Source organism: Rhinopithecus bieti, unplaced genomic scaffold (genome assembly GCF_001698545.2).
Source record: "Rhinopithecus bieti isolate Rb0 unplaced genomic scaffold, ASM169854v2 scaffold_6792, whole genome shotgun sequence".
NCBI classification, from domain to species: Eukaryota; Metazoa; Chordata; class Mammalia; order Primates; family Cercopithecidae; genus Rhinopithecus; species Rhinopithecus bieti.
This window is the reverse complement of record NW_016805361.1, coordinates 1,434,896-1,459,076: the sequence shown is the minus strand read 5'-3', so window position 1 is coordinate 1,459,076 and position 24,181 is coordinate 1,434,896. Positions and strand designations below refer to the sequence as shown.

Below are 24,181 nucleotides of genomic sequence, written 5' to 3'. Positions count from 1 at the left end.
TAAAAAAATTACGTGTTGTATTCGTGAAATTTCATTACAAACTTCATTTTTTTAAAACAATATATTTAGTTAATGACTGCTTTTGTTAATTACTTTGTTTTTCTCCCCTGTGATTCAATACAATTCAATTTTTAGCCTTCAGGCAATTAGATGAAAAGAGTGTTGCTTATTTTCCTGAAATATTAAAGCACAGAGATCTTCCCAACTTGTTTCTTTCAAAATAAAAAGGCTACACATGCTATCCTGCCAATAACCATCGATTATAACCAAGAAGAATCAATGTAGCTGTCCTTTAGTCTTGAGTTTACTAACATATAAAAGCATAAAATGTAAAAAAAGGAAAACACTTCTAATTGTAAGCCTAGTTTAAAAATCTAAATGTAGAATGTTCTAGTGAATAGGCACTTTAGATTTATCTAGCTTTTTAAAGACATTTATTCTCATGAAAAAAAAGAGGTAGTGAAGAGAAGTGGCTTTTATGCTATCTCCTAGTCAAAATGAGTAAATTTTGATACATGAATGAATAAAATTGCATCCCGTTATTGATTTTTTTTTTCCCCTGAGAGAAGACTCTCATTCCCTAGTTTCTGAATAGGGAGGGTTTTATAAAGTTAAGAAGGCAAGATGAAAAAATGGGGGAATGCTGGGGAGAACTTCAGGCTGTTGTTCAGGGCAGGGATATCGCCGCTATCCATGTGAGCAGCAGTAAATGCCATGTTCTCGTGGCAGTGTTTCCCTCAGCATCAGCGTGGTCAAGGCTGCCTGGGAACAGGCACACTGAACTAAGAGTCAGGAGCCTTAGGTTCTAGTGCAGAGCTTGCTACTCACCAGTTATGCCCCAAAGAAATGGGTCACTTCACTGCTCTAATTTTCTCTTTGTAAAATGGGAACACTAGATAAGACACTTTCTGAGGAACATTTCTGCTACACAGGACAGGCTTATTTTAAGACTTAATAAGCACTTACTACACCTTCACCAATGTAGTAAGGACTGTAAGAAAGATACATGAGAAAAAATTAAATCCCTGATCTCAAGAAGCTCATAACCAGGAAGGTAAGTCAGTCATTTAAAGCCATATAAGCATAAGATATACAATATAAAACAATATAAACCATAGGTAGAGAATACATTAAGTGATACATGCTGTAACTGTGGGAATTTTTTTAAAAAGTGAGTTAGGTCTAGGGGGAGAGGTAAGGTTGAAATGGTGGCACTTATATAGATACAGGTGTGTACTTACTTCGGAGTAGGTACGTACATGTTTGTGTACATGCTCTGGGTTAATGTGGAGGAAGACAAGAGATCAAAAGGGAAGACGAAGGGCTTTTCATGATGGAGAGCAGGTGGAGAGGTAGATTACTAGGGTCTAGAAAATTGAGACAGATAAAATAAGACAAGCTCATGGCCTTAAATGCCAGGAAGAGAAGTTAAAAAGATGGTTAAAAGAGCACATTAAATGTCTTAAGGAAGTCCTAACACTGTTAGTGCCTCCTGTTTATGATAAGTGGAGGGATTTCTGGGTCATCAGGGTTGTGAGAAATAGGGAAGGAAGAAAGGCAGTAGTTCTCACTGGTTATGGGACTTTCCTGAGTTGTAAGAGGCAAACATATATGAATGACAACAGCAAAAAAACACTGTATTGGCTACCTGATACCTGATAGAAGGAAAATAAATCTTAAGAAAAAATTAGAGTCCTTTAAAAAATTTTTCCTCAAGAAGAAAGTATATGCTATTGTACACATAAATAAGCAGTGGGCTGGGAGCAAGGAAATAGTATGATAAAGGTTACATGTCCTTCTAATATGCATTCAATATGGAAGTTAAAAAGGGAGAGGAAACCCAATGGCTATACAGCTCTAGTGCCTCAAACTATTCTTAAGTGTACCACATGTGTTATTGTAGGCATTCTAATTACTAAAATTCCTGCCCAAGAATGATAAATAATAATAAATTACAGCAAGAACACCACAACAATCCAAGTCATTATACAGTGCCTAAAGCTACTCATTCTATCTCAATTTTAGGTTAATGGGCAAATTGCCAACATGACATTTAGAAAAATAGGCAGTATATAGTGAATAATGTTTACATGACAAGTAATTTCTGAAAATACACTTCACATCAAAAGGAAAACATCTTTATTTAAAAAAAATATAATGCCTACTAAAGGGAAGGGAATTATGAAAGCACATACTCTATCTGGCTATGATTTCTAACTGAATTTGTGGAATCCACTTCATAGATGTTAATATGCGACATCACAGGGTTAAAATTGGGGCTACTCTATTTACTACTGCTTTTGCAAGCAGACATCAGAAATCATTAAAATATACACAATCCAGGCTTGGTAATATTTGTTCAAGAAAAAGACAAAAGAAAAAATGATAGCCTCAACTTTGAAGTACAGTTGGACCTTTGTATCTGTGGGTTCCACATCTGTGGTATCAACCAGTTGCAGATCAAAAATGCTTGAAAAACAATGTATGGCTGCATCCGTACTGAACACCTATAGACTTGTCATTATTACTAAACTACACAGTACAACTATATACATAGCACTGACATTATATTATGTATTATAAGTAATCTAGAGATGATTTAAAGAATATGGGAGGATGTATTCAGGTTATATGCAAATACTGTAACATTTTATATAAGGAACTTGAACATCTGTGGATTTTGGTATCCTCAGGGGTCCTGAAACCTACCCCACAGATACCTAGGCATGACTGTATGTCATAACTCCCTGACATGTTTTAGTTACAAAGCATTCTACACTAGTGAATTTTTTCCTGTTAACTGAACCTCATCTCTGAAGAGCATCAAAACATTTATCGTTTAATAATTTATATAAGTTTTAAAGACACGTTTATCTGTTTTTTATGAGTCAGTGAAAAGTAGAGTGATCCTGCCTTTACTCAGCATCACCAGGTCTGCATGACCTTGAACACTCAACCGCCTTTCTGTGCCTCAGTTTCTAAATATGTGAATAGAGAATAATCCTTCCAAATCACAAGATGGTTATAATTAAAGGAACAAGTGCTTTTTAAAGAGCAATAATAGTTATCATTCTTGGCTATAAGATAGTAGTTTCCTCAGGAATAATAGAAGGATATTAGGCCTTTTGTCCACACACTAAATGGTCCAAAAGCTGCTGAGCTATCATGTCTGCTTTCTATAGTCCTACTGCTTCTTTATTAGCCATCAGTTCATTACAATGAGACTTCTCACTGTTGTATTCATTCTCCTTCTGAGTTGCTTATTTTGTAAACAGTTATCTGCACAAGGATCTGACAAGTCAAATGTCTTTCCTCTTACAGTGAAGGGCACAAGCTTCAGGACATGGTCCCTTTCTGTGTCACATGCCTGAATTTGAACAATTAAACTCTATAGGTATGAAAGAGCAATGAATTACCATATTATGTAGTAGTAACAGTTTGCAAATTTACAAAGTCAACTGAATATCTGTGTGCACAGGTTTTGTTTCTTTTAAAAAATGTAAAATGTAAGCTACTAATTTTTCATTCTATTTAAGCAAATGTAAACCTATCTAGTACACACTTAATACCATTAGGCAGGCAGTTTGCTATTTCTGCATAATCCTCCTTTATCATATATTATACACTGATACCTTTAAATTGCCTTTGGGTACAGGGTCTATAGTTTTATTTCAGCTGACAGATGAGCATTTTAAATTATCAAATGGTGACACTGTTGGACAGAACATTTGACAGCAATGCAATTTTTGTCTTATGTTTGTGTCCCTCCAGGCAAGTTAATTAAACTCTTAGTCTCAGTTTCCTCATCTACAAAATGGAAAAACATATTTGTGCACCTTGAAACTCAGAGAAGTTCTCTTTTTTCCCCATGCCAATATTAAATTTTTATTTTCTTAAACAATGAATACATTCTCATTATTGAAAAAATCACAAAATTAGACATAAAATATAGAATCTTATTAATTCTGTCTACCCAGAAATAACTATTAACATCTTAAGTGTCTAAATGATATTGATTGCATTTTTTTTAAAAAAAGTATTGGTCCATATATACCATTTTGTAATGTTTTAAACCCATCCCCACCAATTTAATCTCCATTGTATACAACATTCTATATCAGAGGTCAGCAAACATTTTCTATAGAGGGTTAGATAGTAAATATTTTAAGCTTTACTAGTCACATACTCTGTCTCATGTTTACTTTTAACAATCCTTAAAAATTTAACAACCCACTCATAGCTCTGGTAGTATAAAAACAGGTATTGAGCCAATTTGGCCAAAGGGCTGTAGTTTGCTGACCCTTGTTTCCTAACACTGGATACATTTCTGTAACATCTTTTTAAAAATAGCTATATCGTACACTAGTTCTGGTATAATAAGGATACACCAGAACTTACTTAGCCAGTCTTCTATAAGTCAACATTTAGGTTTCCCTTGTTTTGATATTACAAACAGCTGTGGAATGACCATCCCTGTATATACTTATTTGTATACATAACTATTTCCTCAGGTTAAATGTTTGAAAGTGCAATTTCTGGTCAGCAGTCATTCATTCAATTCATTCACTCACTCACTCACTAGAGTTGTAGGGTCAAAGCAGCCATAGACAAAATGTGAACGAATGCGCTTGGCTATACTTTGCTAACCCCTGAATTTTGTTAATTTACTTGAAAGCATCTTAATTTTTTTTTCATTTAAGAGGCGTTAACATATTTTCATATATCCCATTTCATGACAACATTGCATCTGTTTTTAATAGATCAGTGTTAAATTCTTACAGTACTATAAACAACTCAATGAAACAACGCCCTGCCTTAATAACGATCCTCATCAGAGTATCAAAATGTCACATAACTCAGTATCTTTTTTATTAGAAGAGTTTTGAAAATATCACACTGAAATAATCTGGCAGGCGTTTCCTCTTTAGAATACAAACAGAAATAATAACAAGAAACATAATTTATGTTGTCCATTGTAGCAACTCATGCACTATCAGAATGGTTTTTTTTTTTTTACTGCTTTTTAAAGCTATTGCACACACACACATACTTCAACATAATCGAAACTTTCTAAATTACAAACTTTCAAAAAGGAACTGCTTGTGTAATTGACCTTTTAAAATGTCAATCCATTTATTCAACAAATATTTATTTAATGCCTATGTACTTACATATCAAGCTGCACAAGCACTTGGAATATGAACGTAAACATGACAGCTGTGGTCAATCACTCACAATAACACTTGTTTTTGAAGTGCAACACTGGAAAAATGTGATACACAGGAAAGGCTCAAGTAATAACTTCAATTCCTCCTCAAAAAGAAAATGAAGATGAATACTGTGAATACTACACAAGGTAATCAGATAAATCCTCACCATCAATCTTACCACATACAACTGGCAAATTTAGAAAGAGAATAGCACAAAACTGCAAAGAAAGTTCATTTAAGTGTTTCTGAAGATCTTAAATTCAGTTTTAGATAAAACTGACTTTACCCAATATGATTTATGTACATTATATGTATATGTTTTCTTCTGAGACTGGCCAACATCCTGAAGGTTATTGTTCAGACAGGAATCATCCTAAGTAGTGAAGTAACTGATCTATTAGATTTGTTCAAAAGGACTACTTCTACAAGAAAGAGTGCCATAGCAGCATGTGCGTTTAAAAAAGACCCAAAGCTCTAAGTGGAAAAAACACAGGTAGGCAAGGGTTAAAAGGGAAATAACAGAAGTGATGGTGGATGGCAAGGCAAGGGTAAAAGGGAGTAACAGAAGTGATGGCAGATGAGTGGCAGTGCAGAGTCCCGTCCTGGGGCCAGGCACCAAACACTGGCTGTCTATAAAACCCACAGAATCGAGGTGCAAAAGAAATGGAGTCAAGCTGTTTCAGCATTAAACAAACAGCAACACAGTGGTTAAAAACTTAATGTCAATGCTGAACATTTCATCTACTACAAAATAGAATAAAAGTGAGGTACTGTTACTCTGGCCCTAATTTTAGTCAGTCCAAATCAGTACCATTGAGGGCAAATGGCTGATAACCATGGGAAAAAGAAACTATCTTATTTTAGGGGGTAATAAAACAAACGATTCTGGTAAAGGCCAACACGCATCTTGGGCTTTAAGGAAATAAGATTTCAAAAGCCTTTTTAAAAAATTTCATTATATGGCTATTATTAAAAGTAAAAAAAAAAAAAAAAAAATAACAGAAGCTGGTGAAGTTGTGGAGAAAAAGGAGTACTTACTCATTGCTGGTGGGAATGTAAATTTAGTTCAGCCATTGTGGAAAGTAGTTTGGTGATTTCTCATGAATTTAAAACAGAATTGCCATTCAACCCAGCAATCCCAGTATTGGGTATATACCCAAAGGAATATAAATTGTTCTACCATAAGGACACATGTATGTATCTATTGTGCACTGTTCATAATAGCAAAGATACAGAATCAACCTAAATGCTCATCAGCAGTAGACTAGATAAAGTAAAGGTGGTACACATACACCACAGAATACTACACAGCTGCAGGAAATGAGACCAAGTCTGTGAAGGTTAATACTGAGTGTCAACTTGATTGGATTGAGGGATACAAAGTATAAATGCTGGGTGTGTCTGTGAGGGTGTTGCCAAGAGAGATTAACATTTGAGTCAGTGGGCTGGGGAAGGCAGATTCACCCTTACTCGATGGGCACAATCTAATCAGCTTCCAGTGAATATAAAGTAGGCAGAAAAATGTGAAAAGGAGAGATGGGCCTAGCCTCCCAGCCTACATCTTTTTCCCATGCTGGATGTTTCCTGCCCTCAAACACCCGACTTTAAGTTCTTCAGTTTGGGGACTTGGACTGGTTCTCCTTGCTCCCCATCTTGCAGACAGCTTATTGTGGGACCTTGTGATTGTGTTAGTTTTATATATAAAAGAGGAGTTTATTAAGTATTAACTTAATACTTACAGTTTATTAAATATTAATACTTATAGTTTATTAAGTATTAATTTAATACTTATAGGATATATGTAGATCTATAGATACAGATATATAGTTCTGTCCCCGCTAAGAGCACCCTGATTAATACAACGTCCTTGTATCAACATGAATAAAGGTGGAGGCCATTATCCTAAGCAAACTAACACAGGAATAGAAAACCAAACACTGCATGTTCTCACTCATAAGTGGGAGCTAAACACTGAGTACATATGGACACAAAGAAAGGAACCACAGACACTGGGGCCTTCTTGAGAGTGGAGGGTGGGAGAAGGAGGAGGACTGAAAAGTTACCTATTGGGTACTATCCTTATTACCTGGGTGACAAAATCATCTGTATACCTAACTTTCGTGACATGCCATGGACCTATATACCAAACCTGCACATGTATCTCTGAACCTAAAGTTAAAAATAAAGGTAACTCAATTAAATGTGCAGCCAGGGAGATTAAGCAAAATATAACACAGGAGAAAACGACAACAAACAAAACAATACCAGAAAAACTTCATTAAATATTAATGATAGAAATTGGTGTCATATATTCCTCAGGGATTTTAAGAGGGCTCTTCTATCTGCTTTATTTAACTAGAGTTTTCCCAGATATAAATGAAACCTCGAATAGTTTAACACTCCGTTTGATAAATACAACGTTTGTAAGATTTCAAGAAGAAGCTTTACTATGATCTCCTATAGAAGAAATGTTTCCTTCAGTTCTTGACCCAGTAAACTAGAACATGGTTTCCTAAAGAGTGGTGACAGCCAAATCATGAGGCCTATTTTTTGTTTTGAGCTAACTTTTTAAAAAAGAATTCTGTTCATCGTAGAGAGAAAGGTTTCATGGTAATAGGTCAGTGGTTCCCAAAATGTGGTCCTCCAGAGACGCAGCATCAGCATTATGGAGAAACTAAGAAATTCCAATGATCAGGCCCAACCCAGATCTACTGAATCAGAAGCTCTGAGAGCAGGGCTTATAAATTTGTATTTTAACAAGCTCTCTTTGGGATTTTGATGTACACTACATTTGAAAACCCCTGAACTAGGTTAACTCAGGTAATTTGACAGGAATGGGAAACAAATTGATTGGAAACAATACTTTAATCAAAATATTTGTATAATATAAGTACTGCATTGTTCCCGCAGCAAACAAAGCAAAAAATGTTAATAATCTTTAGTCTGGCCAATAACACATGAGATATTAAACCATGAGATCCTGAATGTGCAGTTTAACAATCAACTCTCTATTTGCTGTTATATTTAAGAGTAAATAGGACAGCCAATTCCTGAACAAATGGCATGCCATCACTGCATAATTTTGGTTTTTATGTGCTTGCGGTTGTTGTTTAGGAGCTTATTTTACTGTTAAGTCATGTCTCTAAGTCATTTAAGAGCATTAGAACGAAAAGATATGGTCAAATTTATGAGGCCAAGAATGAACCTCCTGTGAGTACTTTACACCACATTGAGAATCTAATTATTGGTCTATAACACAGCATTTATTAGTATTTTCTCTTTTCATATAGACTATGTTGCAAATTGGCATACAACAGTATCTAGTTTTAAAGGGCCATTTATATGTAAAGTAGCTATTTTATCTATTTGTGGTAGTTCATAGGTAAAATACCCTGTTTTAACACAGGACTGGTGATAGGAGGTTAAAAACATTTTTAAGAAATGAAACAGCTTTCAACAGTGAAAGCTATGCCAATACTGTAGATTTGGAATACCATAATTGAGAAACATCTGTAAAATGAGGCCTGTCTTATAGTCATAGCGTGAAGATTTATGTACAACTTTCCTGAGATGCATTTTGGACTTCTTTTAAGTGCCTTTTAAAAAAAAATTTTTTTATGACAAGGTCTCACTCTGTCACCCAGGCTAAAGTGCAGTGACACAATCATAGCTCACTGTAGCTTTGAAAGCCTAGGCTCCAGGGATCCTCCTACCTCAGCCTCTCAGGTAGCTGGGACTACAGGCATGCACCAATACACCCAGCTAATTTTAAATTTTTTTTTTTTTAGAGACAGGGTCTTGTTTTGTTACCCAGGTTGGTTGCAAACTCCTGGGCCCAAGTGATCCTCCTGCCTTGTCCTCCAAAAGTGCTGAGATTATAGGCATGAACCACTGAGCCTGGCTTCATTAAAATTCTTAACAGGGAAATCAGTAGGATGGAAATATAAACTAGAGATGTATGTAAATATTTCTTGATGTCTAAATACTTCAGGAAACTCGAACATTTTCAATAAATAAACATTTAAAAAAATTTCCTAAGGTCTTTCCAAACTCTTCACACAGCCTAAACTTCTTCTACCAATGATTAATTAGAATCTAGAAGGAAGGGGAAAATAAACATATTGGTTTTGTGCTGGTTGAGCCTTTACATTTGAAAAATCATAATAAGGTGAGAAACTAGAGGATTTCCCACTAACATCAAGAATAAGGCAGGGATGTCCCCTCTTACCACTGCTTTTCAATTCTGTATTAGATGTCCTAGCTAACACAATAAGAAAAAATAAAAAAGGAAATAAAAGGTATACTGATTAGGAAAGAAGAAAAATAAAATTTTGTCTGCAGATGACGTATTTTCTATGGAGAATATCTGAATCAACAAAAGAAATCTGAAACTAACAAGTGAGTATTGCAAGTGAGTATAAAAGGCTAATATAGAAAATCAGTGCTTTCCTATGTATCAGCAATGGACAAGTGGAATTTGAAATTAAGAACACAATACCACTTGGATTACATTGTGAGCAGCCCCCCCTAAAAAATGAAATACTTAGCTATAAATTTAACAAAATATGTACAAGATCCACATGAAGAAAACTACAAAATTTTGATGAAAAAAATCAAACAAATGGAGATACTCCATGTTTACAGACAGAAGATTGAATATCAAGATGTCAGTTATTCTCAACTTAGTTAACAGATTACTGCAATACCAGTCAAAATTCTAGCAAGTTATTTTGTAGATACAAACTGATTCTGAAGTTTACATAGAGAAGCAAGAGGTCCAAAATAGCCAGTTTCTGACAATGATTGACACTACCCAACTTCAAGACTTTCTATAGAGATACAGAAATCAAGACAATCTTGTCTTGATTTGTGGTACTGGTGAAAGAATAAATCAATAGGAACAGAATAGAGAGCCTAGAAATTGATCCACTTTTGTCAGTTGATCTTTGACAAAAGATCAAAGACAATTAAATGAAGAAAAGATAGTCTTTTTAACAAATGGTGCTAGAAAAACTAGATATCCATATACACATACAAACAACCAAAATGAATGTAGACACAGACCTTATACCTTTCACAAAAGCTAACTCAAAATGGATCATAGACCTAAATGCAATACTATAAAACTCCTAGAAGATAACATAGGATAAAATCTAGATGACCCTGGGTTTGGAGATGACTTTTTAGATATGACACTAAAAGCACGATCCATGAAAGAAAAAACTGACAAGCTGAACTTCATTAAAATGAAAAACTGCTCTGCAAAAGACACTGTCAAGAGAATGAGAAGACAAGCCAAGGCCTAGGATAAAACATTTGCGAAACACATACCTGATAAAGAACTGTTGATGAAAATATACAAAGAATTCTTGAAACTCAATAATGAGAAAGCAAAGATTCCAATTTTAAAAATGGGACAAAGATCTCAATAGACACCTCACTAAAGAAGACAGACAGATGGTAAATAAATATATGGAAAGATGTTCCACAACACAAATCATCAGGTAAATGCAAACAACAATACCTACTGATTAGAATGGTCAAAATTCAGAACACGAACACCACCAAATGTTGGTGAGGGTATGAAACAACAGGAACTCTCATTCATTGCAGGTGGAAATGCAAAATAGTACAGATAGTTTGGAAGACAGTTTGGCAGTTACAAAATTAAACATACTCTTACCATATGATACAGCAATAGCACTCCTTAGTATTTAAACAAAGGAACTGAAAACTTATGACCATACAAAAAACTGGACAGATATTTACAGCAGCACTTTCAGACACATATTATAGAATATTTACATATACATATTTGAATGATGCTTGTTTTATGTTGAAATATAATCTGCAATTTACATATATGAAGATAACTCAGTACATTAAGTATTATTTTACAGAGAGAGATCCAAAATACATCTCAAGATCCAAGGCAGATTCCACTAAGCTTGATTTTCTAAATAACCTTTTAAAATTATGTAGTTATTTCAAAATATTTTTAATTAAAAAGACGTACACAGATATGAACTCTCCAACACAAACATACAGCTGTATAGCCTAGTGTAACATTATAAGACACACGCTGTAGTAAGCAGCATCCAGATCAAGAAACAGGACTTTGCCAGCCACCCTAGAAACCCTACGTGGGCCTTGTCCCAATCATACTTCCTTCTCTCTCTCCCAAAGCAACCACATCCTGGCATTTACTATCTTATATGGTTTTAGCAACCAAATCTACACCATTCGACACTACAGACAGTCATGATCATTTTAAAAAAGGATGACTTTGAAGCCTCTTATTTTAAACCATAGGCGTCTCAGTTTTTCTTTTCTTTTCCTTATAATTTATGTGGACAAATTTGGGTTATTTGAACTGTTGGAGACTTATTCTATGGGTTCCTGACTGCATATGTGTGGTGGAGTTTGGCACGTTCTTTTTTCTGTATTTATGACAAATTGGAAGCTGGATGTGGAGACTTGATGCCTTTGGCAAGACCATAGGTGATATGTTGTCAGGAGGCATGTCTGTGGTTTGCTCTCCTTTTGAGAAGTGAGCAGCTGTTGGTGACCATGGCCCAGATCCATTAATTCATCAGGGGTTGTAAAAATGGGTGATTTTCTAGTTTTATCATTTCACTTTCATTTGTAAGCAGGTATAATTTTAAGAGAAACTTTGCTTATCTACTATTTAGTTACCGGTGATATAGTTCATACAGGAGAGGCAAGACAAACGCCTGATTCCTTTATTTACCAGACTTCTTTTTATTTAAAAGTAATTTATTTGATTCTGACTACAAAATACAGGGAAGAAGCAAGGGCTACTCTGTAACGCCCTGGTCACACATCTTCCCAGTGTATGCTTCTATACATACTCTTTGTAAAACAGCAAGCTCATACAGTCCCCAAGTGTTTTTTTTTTCCCCACATTCTCACAGCTGCAGAGTATATAAGGTGGGAAGTTAAAAACAGATGGCCCATTCAGAAGGTAGGGTTCCCTGAATTCATGTTCCAGCTCCCTTTTGCTAATCTTGAAACCAAGGTAACTGGCTCTTCTTACTATTGTTTTACCTTTTTTTTTTTTTTTTTTGAGACAGGGTCTCATCTGTCACCCAGGTTGAAGTGTAGTGGTGCAATCCTGGCTCACTGCAGCCTCGACCTCCCGGGCTTAGGTGACCCTCCCACCTCAGCCTCCCAAGTAGCTGGGACTACAGGCATGTGCCACCATGCCTAGCTAATTTCTGCATTTTTGTTAGAGATGGGGTTTCATCATGTTGCCCAGGATGGTCTCGAATTCCTGGACTCAAGCGATCTCTTGGCTTCTCAAAGTGCTCGGATTATAGGTGTGAGCCAATGCGCCTGGCCCTCATTTTTCTAAAACAACTCTCTCATGAATGAGTAGGCCATAGACAAATTACGCCTGAACAATTCTTAGAGTCATTTAAAGTAACAATATAGATGAGCAATTGACTAATGCCCTTTCCCGCCACAGCTTCCTAAGTCCCAGGCTATCTGTGGCACCTGGATTGCCACCCTTGGGTCCTCTACACCCTACAGCAGCAACGGTGGAAGGCCAGGCCAGGCCAATCATAGGGAATAAACAGTTTTTACTGGGCTCAAACCAGGAGTCCATAGGTCTTGAGGACCTCTGTGTAATTGTTTTCTTCTCCACATTCTTTTCGGCTTGTTTACATAGTGTCATAAGCTGTTTTTCCTTCCAATAGTGGATATTGGCCTTCTCCTTCCTCTTCTCCTGGGTGGCTGTCACTTCCAGCCAACCTCGTGAACCAGGCACCCCAGGTAGGCAAACTTTCTCACAGGCTTCAGACACACAGCCTTGGGAGCAGCAGGAAGCATCATCCACTTTTTCTTGTCATAGGGCAGTGGGATCCCATTAGACACGTTGGGGTGGTCAGGGACGGCCTGGTTTCACTTGGTCTTGCGGGGCACCATGCCTCAAGCAGTCTGCCAAAAGACGCAGGTGGGGGGCCTCAGAAAGGTTGGTGTTCATTTGCTTGTGAAGGAAGGCCAGGTACTCCAACTTGTTTCTGTGGAGAGTGCCAAAAATGTTGATGCCTTTGCAGTGCACGACCACCACCTTCTGGTCCAGCAGTACTTGCCTATCCATGACGGCGGTCAGGCAGCCCAGAAGGTGGCCTCGGCCAGTGAGCATCAGGACCTGCCCCTCCATCTTTGGCAGCTGCCTGGGAAAATACCAGCTTTCAAGATAACTGCTTTCCTGTCATTCTTTGAAGGTGACCAATTATTTTTGCTTTTCATTATGATGACTTATCCATTTGATTTTTATTTTTAATTACAGATAGGGTCTTGCTATGCTGTCCAGAATGGTTTTGAACTCTTGGGTTCAGGCTATCCTCCTGCCTCAGCCTCTCAAGTAGCTGTGATTATATGCATGCTTCACTGCCCGTGGCTTGAACTTATCAATTTAAACATACTTAGTGGATTTTAATCTGTTAGATAGCTCTTATTTTTACTGAAACTCAAAATTCTCATTTTTGGCCAGTGGAAGGCCTCTTCAAGTTGCTCCCGAGTCCTTTGACCTTACTCTAGTAGTCTTTGTTAGCTTCTTTGTTACCTGGTTTGATATTTCGGACTAATCTTGTACATTTCCAATTTCAGTCTTTTCTCCAAGAAGCCCTGGTTAGTGGAAAATATTAATTCAAGCCTGCGCTGTGTGTTAGAGATGCTCGTAGCTACCGGTTTCATTACTGTTTCTAGGCCTTTTCAGGGGACACACACATATATACATATTTATATATATTTAAAATACAATATATCATATGCTCATATTAATATTTTCAAATAAAACTCAGAACTGTAGTGTTTTTCTTTTTAATACCTTTATCATACAATTCACCCATTTAAAGTATATACTTTAGTGGCTTTCGTATACTCACACTGAGTTGGTTCACAATTTTAGAACATTATCGTCATCTCAAAAAAGAAGTGCTGGGCCCATCAGCAGTCACTCCCCATTTCCCTCCAATCCCCTGTCCTAGGCAACCCCTCATCTACTTTCTGCCTCTATGAATATGCCTATTTTGGACATCATACAGTATGTGTTTGGTTGTCTGAAGCTTGTTCCCAGGTAGATTCATCAATTCATCAGGAAAGACTCCTGGAAACAATATTCCCAAGTTCTTGCAAGCTGATAATAGCCTGCCTGTGTCATTTATACCTGAAAGTCAGTTTTTCTGGGTATAAAAATCTTTGTTTCTCATTCTCACCATGGCTGCCAGAATATACCTTGAGCTGGTCATTAAAATGAGAGATCTATTTATAATATAATAGAACGCAATCTGCAAATTTGGGGTAAGAAATGAGTTAAAACTGTGGTCATCCCGTAAGAATTAGTACATATTCCCAACTGTTTCTGTGAATACTGCAGTTTATTGTTTTCCTTTAACGACTTCTTACTTTTTAGCATCTTCCTTCTGCTATCCACCAACTACTTTCTCTTCCATAGAACACAGTATTTTTCGAGGGGAAAAAGATGTCCAACTTTTCTATTTCTTTTTCATTCCCATGTATACATATCTGGACTACCTAAGCATTGTATGGGAAGAAACACAACTCTACATTTCACTGGAAGGAGTCACTGGGTTTAGATAAAAAAAAAAAAATGGGTTAAGAAGTTTTCACTTATGGGAAGGAAGTTTATCCCATTATACCCCTCCCCTAATTTCTAATATTCTGTGAACTTGAATGTTAGTGTATCATAGTTCTAGAAAACTGGATTTTGAAGGAATGCTTAAAAACATTTTAATTTCATATTCCCATTACTTAAATCAATTTAAAAAAAAAACAATGTATAAGGGTTTGCTCTAGTATACCTAATAACCAAATGAGCTCTGAGAAACCAGGATTCTAGATTCTATAAGGTCATGTTCTTTCCACCCTATAAGAGAATACTTCTAAGTTCATTAGCTGGATGTCCTCCAATACAATGACTATTTCAAGTAGCCCCTGTCTTTATTTATTTATTTTTTTCTTTTTTGAGGCGGAGTCTCACTCTGTTGCCCAGACTGGAGTGCAGTGGCATGATCTCGGCTCACTGCACCTCCTGCCTCGGTTCAAGCAATTCTTCCTGACTTCAGCCTCTTGAGTACTGGGTTTAGAGGCGTGCACCATCACGCCCAGCTAATTTTTTGTATTTTTAGTAGAGATGGGTCCTCATCATTCATGTTTGCCAGGCTGGTCTCGAACTCTATGACCTCAAGGTGATCTGCCTGGCCTTGGCCTCCCAAAAGTGCTGGGATTAACGGGTGTGAAGCCACCCTGCCCGGCCAACCCCGTTTACCAATGATTTACCTATAGGCTCAAAATTTGGTGATTTCCCTCAGAAAGAAAGAGAACTAGTAAGGGCCTCAGATGACTACATAAAAGTCTACTCCAATTACATGTTCTCAGACAAGCAGCTCGTATCCTATTACCGGAAGGAGAGGCACAGTCTTAGGTTGACAAGGAAGTAAAGAGAAAGAATACATTATTAGCTTTTTGTCACATCTACAGATCCCATGAAACAGTTTTTAAAAATTAAGTATTTCAAATTTACACATAGCTTTAATATCTGTATAGTCCTAACCAAACTATCAATTCCTATCATTAACAGTCTTAGATTTGCTTTGGATAATTAAAAATAAAGTAAAATATTACAACATTTAAACATATACTTTCTAATTATCTTGGGTTTCCATGGTAAAGTGAGTCTAGATTTTGATTTGTGAAGCTTCATGAGTTTCTAGTAGACTGTGTCCTTCCCTTTTAATAGTCACCTCTTTTATGTCTCAGACCAGGTTTTCTTTTTTCTCTGCTCGTTACTGAACAGCTTTTCTCTTACTCCTTTCTTCCTCAAGCAAGCATTCATTCTTTTTGAAGTTTCTTAAGGGCCATTTACTGCTTGTAACAGGAAAGAGGCTCTTTGCTATGCCTTTCCTAACACCTTTCAATTAGATGCTGTAGGAAAAGACAAAGTCACTGATTGTGCCAGGTATCTCAGTAGCCCAAAATTTCCATGTATGTTAGTAATAAACTTTATTATATTCTTATCTATAGCAATAATATATTAATACGGTGTATATACTTATCACAAATAATTCAACTTTTGACTTCTAAATGGTTAAGGAAAATGCAAAGAGATTAGAAATGCTCATTTTTTTTTAAAGAATACGAAAGACATACTATTGTGTACCACACTTTCAACTGATTTATCAATGTGTGTGTGTTTTCAATGGAGAAATCTTGTTACTATCAGCAGCCTTTGTCTTTTTGAACTGCTTTTGATAATATAAGGACGAAGTAGTTGGATCTGAGACTGTACAAGGATTTATGACCAATCTTTAAGCTTTATGTCACCTCCATTTCCATGTGAATGGAGGATAATATTAACAGCTAATAGATGTTGTTGTAAATAACCTTCTAAGATGGAAATCTATAAATTGACTATCAAGAAGGAAATCCAGTTACCATTAAGTCAAGTCATTTTCTTTATGAAATAGATGTCAGAAAGGGAAAAAGATGACTTTTAAGACTTTATAAGCTGAATTCTAGTATGAAAAGTTAAAAAAATTTAAATCTTAAGAGGTTAGAAAAACTGAATCCTGAGTAAGAATGGGGAAGAAATTTAGTTAATGATTTTTTTTCCAAATCTGTTGTGATTTTCCCTTAATATTTTTCTGATCATAAGAATACTACAAGTTCACTATGGAAATTCAGATGTGTACAGAAAACAGGCAGGGGAAGGATCACATACCAACCAGAAGCAAATATTTAGGAATATTAGGTTTATAGGTTTATATTTAGAAATAGCTCCATATGCATTTTTCTCTATATTTTCCATAGCTGAAATCATGTTATACATGAAAGTACCCTGCATAATTTATCATATCCATACATGCCCATGCCCTTAAATAAACAAGCATACATTTTAATGGCTGCATATCATTCTGTTATGTGAGCATTCCATGATGTGCTGCGCTCCGTTACTGCTGAATATTTGAGATGTTTCTTCTTATTTACTAAATACATAAAATATTTCCAAGACCTGCTTTTGGCATAATGTAATTACATTTTTGGATTATTTCCTTTGGATAGATTCCTCAGTGCAGGATAAGAGCAACTGGAACTAAAAGGATCTACTCATAGATATGGCACTTTTTTTTTTTTTCTTTTCCAGAACCCTTTTATCATATTGCATTCCCAACAGCAATGTCTGAAAGTAAATTTTTTGCCCCACTCTTACCAAACTAGGTATTAACATGGTTTTCTGTCTTTGTTAATTTGATAGGAAAAAAAGGGTGGGGGGAGAGGAGTCTAAGTGTTGGTATTTTATTTTGAGTGTTCATAAAGTGGGTAAATGCTGATTCAGCATTTATCTGGACATAAGGGAAAGCAATGAATGGATAAGGAAAAGTAGTGGGAATTGCAATACCAAGTAGTGGGGTTGCGTGGGATTGAGAACATCTGTCAATGTGGAAAACTGTTCATTTATGAGTAATAATTAAACTCCATTATTTGAGGGGACCTCCTGAGATTTCACTATGGGTTGGACCCCTATGAAAAACTCCTGACAGATGCCAGGTCATTGGATCTAATCTTAGTTTAACCTTAGAAGCACTGGTTTTGAGTGTTCTCATTTGCGAACAATTAACATAATTAAGGGGAAACATACTATACAATGTTCATTGCAAATCTTTAACTATAATGAATAGATATTTTAATCATATTTTTCTAGTTACTTTTATGATATATGACAATAAATCTGAGCGATCCTGTCGCACTTTTTCTAAGTGAATAAAATATAAAGAGCACTGAAGTCCAAATTTTTATTCATAGTCTGGAGAAATTCATTAAAGTGCTGTCAACATATGGTAGATTTACGAGCTATTCCTAAGTGCTTTTTGGAGTTCTCTAATTACATAAAAGCATACCAATTGTATTGGTAAGCCTTCACAATTTATGTCTGTTGATAAAGCCAAAATATTTTAGTTTCATTTGAAATGACAAGGTATTACCTTTTCCCTTCATATTTTATATCAGATATGATTTGAAAATTGAAAACACTTTTTTCTAAATCGTGAACATCTACCTCAGTGTCTCAACTACTACCATCTTCAATATGCCTGAGAAAAGGCTGAATGTATACCTTAACTGTCACGATGTCACACCAAAATATATTCATTTTACCAACATTTTGAAGTGTATCTGACACTAGTTCAGAATAAAAAGAGGGATTAAAGCTGAAATCACATGGCTGTCTTTATATATATTAAAGGTTTTTGTTACATGTACTTACTGGACAATGAAAACCATTTTACTCTACTGAAGAGAGTGAGAGATTGAGGAATAAAAACATGGAGAAAGAAAATAATTTTTTCAATTTAATGAACTATATGAAAAATTCAAGGAGAGCTTTGTGTTTTGAGAAAGACTTAAGTGCAATGAATAATTTCAAATACAACTTGTGCAAAAATCTGTTATTAACTCATAAGCATTATGAGTGTGATTATGGCGTAGTTTTCATAAGTCAATTATTCTTTATTGCTCAAGAAGTAGAAGATTTCATGGGCTAGAAGGTTGCTGCTAGTTCCTTTTTTTTCTTTTTGAGACAGAGTCTCACTCTGTTGCCCAGGCTGGAGTGCAGTGGCATGATCCTGGCTCACTGCAACCTCCACCTCCCAGGTTCAAGCAATTCTCCTGCTTCAGCCTCCTGAGTAGCTGGGATTGTGGGCATGCACCACCATACCTGGCTAATTTTTTTATTTTTAGTAGAGATGGAGTTTCACCATGTTGGCCAGGCTGGTCTCGAACTCTTGACCTCAGGTGATTTGCTTGCCTCGGTCTCCCCAAGTGCTGGGATTACAAGCGTGAGCCATCGTGCCCTGCAACTGCCAGTTCATTTTTATGAGATTTAGGTATTTAACTGATGAGCAAGTAAACAGAAGAGGAAGAAAAGTTGTGGTACCAACCCTGGCAACACTGGTTTTGGGAATAATATGTGGACAGGTTCATATGTTTTGCTACAGACAGCAGAGTCTAATCCCATTTCTGTCATCTCCTATATGGCTAAGGATTAGCTTCTCAGAGCTTCAGTGTATCTACAATATGGAGATTATGTAATTACCCCAGTACTGATGTTGTACTTGGCACACAATAAACCGTAAAAAAACAGTTTTATCACCACTGCTGCCTTCCTTCTCCTCTTCCTCATTCCAAAAGAAAGAAAGAAATGAACCATCAATAGAGAACTCTTAAGTTCCTCTGTTTAGAATGTTATTTTCTCCAAATCTTCCATGGTTGACCCTTCTATGTCATTCAGACTGTGGCTCCAATTTGGCCTAAAGTAGTCCTCATCATCTCCCTTTCCCACCCTCCGTCACTTTATCCCATGGTTATATTTTCTTCAGAGCTCTTATTGCCATCTAAAATTATCCTGTGAACTTGTTGAACATTTTATCCCCTTACCATGTAAATTTCATGAAAGCAGAAACTTTGTCTAATTTGTTCACTGGTGAATCCTCCAGAGACTAGAACATGGCATGGAACATAATAGATGCTTAACACATTTGCTGAATAGAGGAGTGAATCATAAGGGACTAGACATGTTAAAAATTGGAAGCCTGACCAGATGATAGAGAGAAGTCTACTATAACTAGTTATTCAGGTCTCAATTCTAAGTTAGTATTATTCTAAGTCTAGTTATAAAGCATTCAATGGCAGAAACTCATAAATGCTGGAGTTGTTATTTGACGTAACAATTAAGCCTAAACTGTATTACACAGTGTTCTTTCTGCCTGACTACAGTAAGTACATGAGAGAAAACGAAAGAAGTCACTATTTAATAATCATAATACCAAGTTAGATCTAAGAACTGAAACACATAAGTTAGCAGTAATTTATAAATTAGAGCAACTGTGGGTATTGTTTTGTCAACTAAAAACAACAAAATATGATTACACAAGTAAATGCATCAACCTACTAAACAGCATTTATAAAACTAAGATGAAAATCTCTTCTGCCTATCTTTTCTAACTCTAGCCTTCTACCTAATGGCAAGAATGAAAAACAAAAGTGTTTAGAAGAAAGAGCCATGAAAAAAATTCTTCTGTTCTATGCCTATTCTATTAAAGCTCCTGAATTTCCTTGTTTTTGAAGGACCCTAGAATTTCTATCTGTACTACTTCAGAGGAATCGGATACTTCAAATTATTATAAAATAAAGATCAATTGTTAAGTTAAAAACAAACATTGCCCTCAAGGCTTATGTTTATTTTAATATCAATTTAAATGAATTTTCAGCTAAATTATAAGATAAGGGTTTGCTCTAGGTAATACCTAATAACCAAATAGAGCCTGAGAAACCAGGATTCTAGATTCTAAAGGTCATGTTCTTTCCACCCTATAAGAGCTACTTCTTAAGTTCATTAGCTGGATGTCTCCAATACAATGACTATTTCAAGTAGCCCTGTCTTTATTTTTATTTATTTTTTTCTTTTTGAGGCGGAGTCTCACTCTGTTGCCCAGACTGGAGTGCAGTGGCATGATCTCGGCTCACTGCAACCTCTGCCTCCTGGGTTCAAGCAATTCTCCTGCCTCAGCCTCTTGAGTAGCTGGGGTTAGAGGCGTTAACCATCACGCCCAGCTAATTTTTTGTATTTTTAGTAGAGATGGGGTCTCATCATGTTTGCCAGGCTGGTCTTGAACTCCTGACCTCAGGTGATCTGCCTGCCTCGGCCTCCCAAAGTGCTGGGATTACAGGTGTGAGCCACCCTGCCCGGCCAACCCTGTTTACCAATGATTTACCTATAGGCCCAAAATGCAAACGAATCGTGGCATACTCAGATATATAACCTCTCTTGGGAAAACATTTCATCATGTAGCAGAAGTGGACTCAGTTACTAAAATGGTTAACCCTATGATCTGTCAATGAACTATTTTCTAAAATGTATTAAAGAAAAAAACTTAAAAAAGTACATAAACCATAAATCTACATCATAAAGTGATAACACAAGAAAGTTTGACAAATGAAATCTTTAAAGGACATCCTTTAGAAGGCACCTCATTCCTAGACCATAAAATTTTAACAAAACAAATTTTATGAATCAAATCATAGTTTCATACATTAAGGTAAGACTTAATTTACACAAGAAATCCAGGCCAGGGGCAGTGGCTCACGCCTATAGTCCTAGCACTTTGGGAGGCAGAGGCAGGAGGGTCACTTTAGGTCAGGAGTTCAAGACCAGTCTGGACAAAATGGTGACGGCTTAAGTAATTAGCCAGGCATGGTGGTGTGCATATGTAGTCCCAGCTATTCAGAGAGCTGAGGCAGAAGGATTCCTTGAGCCCAGGAGTTCAAGGATGCAGTGAGCTATGATCATGCCACTGTGCTCCAGTCTGAGTGACAGAGAGACCCTCATTTCAGAAAGAAAAAAAAAAAAAAAAAAAAAAAACAGTGACAAAAATCCAAAACAAATTCACAGCACCACAATCAAATTATCTACATTTATCTATGCAGATAAAATTCCAGGAGTTATTGTTTAGAAGAAACAGCTCTGTACAGGTATAGTTGCATTTAAATCCAGCTAATTAGCTGATATGCATTTTGTTTACATTTCTACTGCCAACTCTAATCATCTGACTTACTTCTTAAGACTCTAGAGTCATTCTAGAGTCATAATGTTTGTTCAACAATCACATATTTAAACTTCATTCTGCATGAATAATTCCCTCTGCTTTTTGTTTAAGCAGTAAGCTTTGTTCAGTACACATTTTAGTATGGATTTATGAATTTTATAGAAAGCATTTATATTTTAGCAGTATTAAAAATCAGTTCACTGGTGCTTAGATTTTTTAAAACAGCAATTTTACATCTTATTATTTTAAAATTGAAATACGTTGCATAGTCAGTGATAACTGATATCCGTCCCCTCCAAATCTCATCTTGAAATGTGCCCCCCTTCCCAGTTTTGGAGGTGGGGCCTAGCAGGTGGTGTTTGGGTCATGGGGGCAGATCCCTCATGAATGTCTTGGTGCCCTCCCCTTGGTGATGAGTGAGTTCTTGCTCTGCGAGTTCACATGACATCTGGTTGTTTAGAGATTATGACACCTCCCTTCTCTCTCGGTCCCTTCTCCCACTGTGTCACATGCCTGCTCCCCCACTGCCTTCTGCCATGAGTGGAAAGCTGCCTGAGGCTTCACAAGAAGCCAAGCAGATGCTGGAGCCACGCTTACATAGACTGCAGAACCGTAAGTCAAATAAATCTCTCTTCTTTATAAATTACCCAGCCTCAGTATTCTTTTATAGCAATACAAAATGGATTAACACAGCCATGCAGATAGACTCTGGCAAAATCCCCCCTCAACCACTCAATCTCATAATGTTATCTTAGATCATGACATCACTTAAAACTAATACATTACAAAAAAATTATAATTCATACATCCCACCATATAGCCTTAACTTTAAAAGCTTCCAATAACCTGTTAAATTATGGCTACTACTCCTATTCTACTTCAGCTAAACCTCAAGCAATTCAACCAGTCCATTTTCTCTCTAACCACTATTTACCTGCCTTTTTCCTACTGCCTTATATTCATCTTGGACTGCAGGGTCTATAAATTCAATAAATTTTGCCAATACTTTAAAATCCATGCCTTTCTCTCTGTGTTACCTGGCTACCAAACCTCAACTAAAACCAACTAACTACCTTCTCCATGCTCGTACCTAAAATGTCAATCACTGTTGGAAAAAGTATTATACACTTATGAGGATTAAGCCTACCATCAATTCATGGCTACTAGCCTAGACACTGTCCAGGACCTCTACCATGTTTCTGTAGTCAACCCTTCAGAATGACAATTTTAAACTGTACACATTCACATCAAACATCTCTCCCGTCCCTGAGTCTCAGCAGAAATCCTTGTCTTGTACTTAACAGGGTCTACCAGAGAATAATTATCTCATTTATTTGCCACCAAGTCTAACAAGTTACCTACTTGTATTCCTACCTTCTCCCCCACTTTCTTATATTACAAAGGATGCCTCCCCAAAGGTCATCTGTTTTCGTGAATGCCACCTTCCCTAACTGCTTAAAGACCCTGAACTAATCTTAATTTCCTTACCATCTTCTCTTCTTCAATCAAAAAAAATTTGGATTCTATCCTATTACTCTACCAGAAGAACCCTGCATAAAGTCATCCATGACCTCCATGTTGTAAGATGCTAAAGAGAGTCCATATACAACTTCTAGCAGCAGCATTTGACACAACTGAATATCTCAGTTTCCAAAATACTATTTTCTCTTGGACTCTGTGATGTCACAATCTACTAGTTTCCCTCCTACTTCTCAGACCACGACATCTCAGTCTCCTTTTCTAGCTCTTTCTTCTCATTAACGCTTAAATAGTAAGGCCTGTTGCCCTGGACAACCTTATTCCTGTCCATTCCTTCAATTATCATTTAGTTGTTGATGACTCATGGGTTCAGGCCTATCGATATCTTATCTTCTGTGTTTGAGATCTCTAATGTCTAGCTGCTATTCAGTAGCTTGGAGCCAGAATGCCCAAGTTGGAAGCCTAGCTCTGCTACTTTGCATGTCCTTGGGCAAAGAACACTCTGCCTCTGTTTCTTCCTCCATAAAATGAGAATAAAAACAGTTCCTACTCCTACTTTATACGGTTGTTGTGAAATTAATATTAGAATTAACATTTGTCAATGGGGACTACGTTTCTCTTATTCACTGTTGTTTCTGCAGCACCAACTGCAGTGCCTCAAAGCAGGTGTTCAATAAGCATCTGCTGATTCACTTAATGAATGAAATTACCAGATGGTAAATTATCACAATTCTGAGGCATTTTCTGCTAGCCCTATTAAATTTTAAATTCCTTGCTACAGCTATCTTATATACCCTTCTAAAGGAGATCACAATTTCAAAGAAAATAATTTGCAAGAACATT

At 36.5% G+C, this 24,181-nt stretch overlaps 1 protein-coding gene and 1 pseudogene across 3 annotated transcripts in view; both read right to left on the bottom strand.

Moving 5' to 3' along the window:
• MAN1A1 (mannosidase alpha class 1A member 1) overlaps positions 1 to 24,181 on the bottom strand; it is a 168,354-nt gene that overhangs the window by 75,476 nt on the left and 68,697 nt on the right. The window lies entirely within an intron of this gene.
• LOC108529739 (60S ribosomal protein L13a pseudogene) lies at positions 12,692 to 13,492 on the bottom strand (annotated as a pseudogene).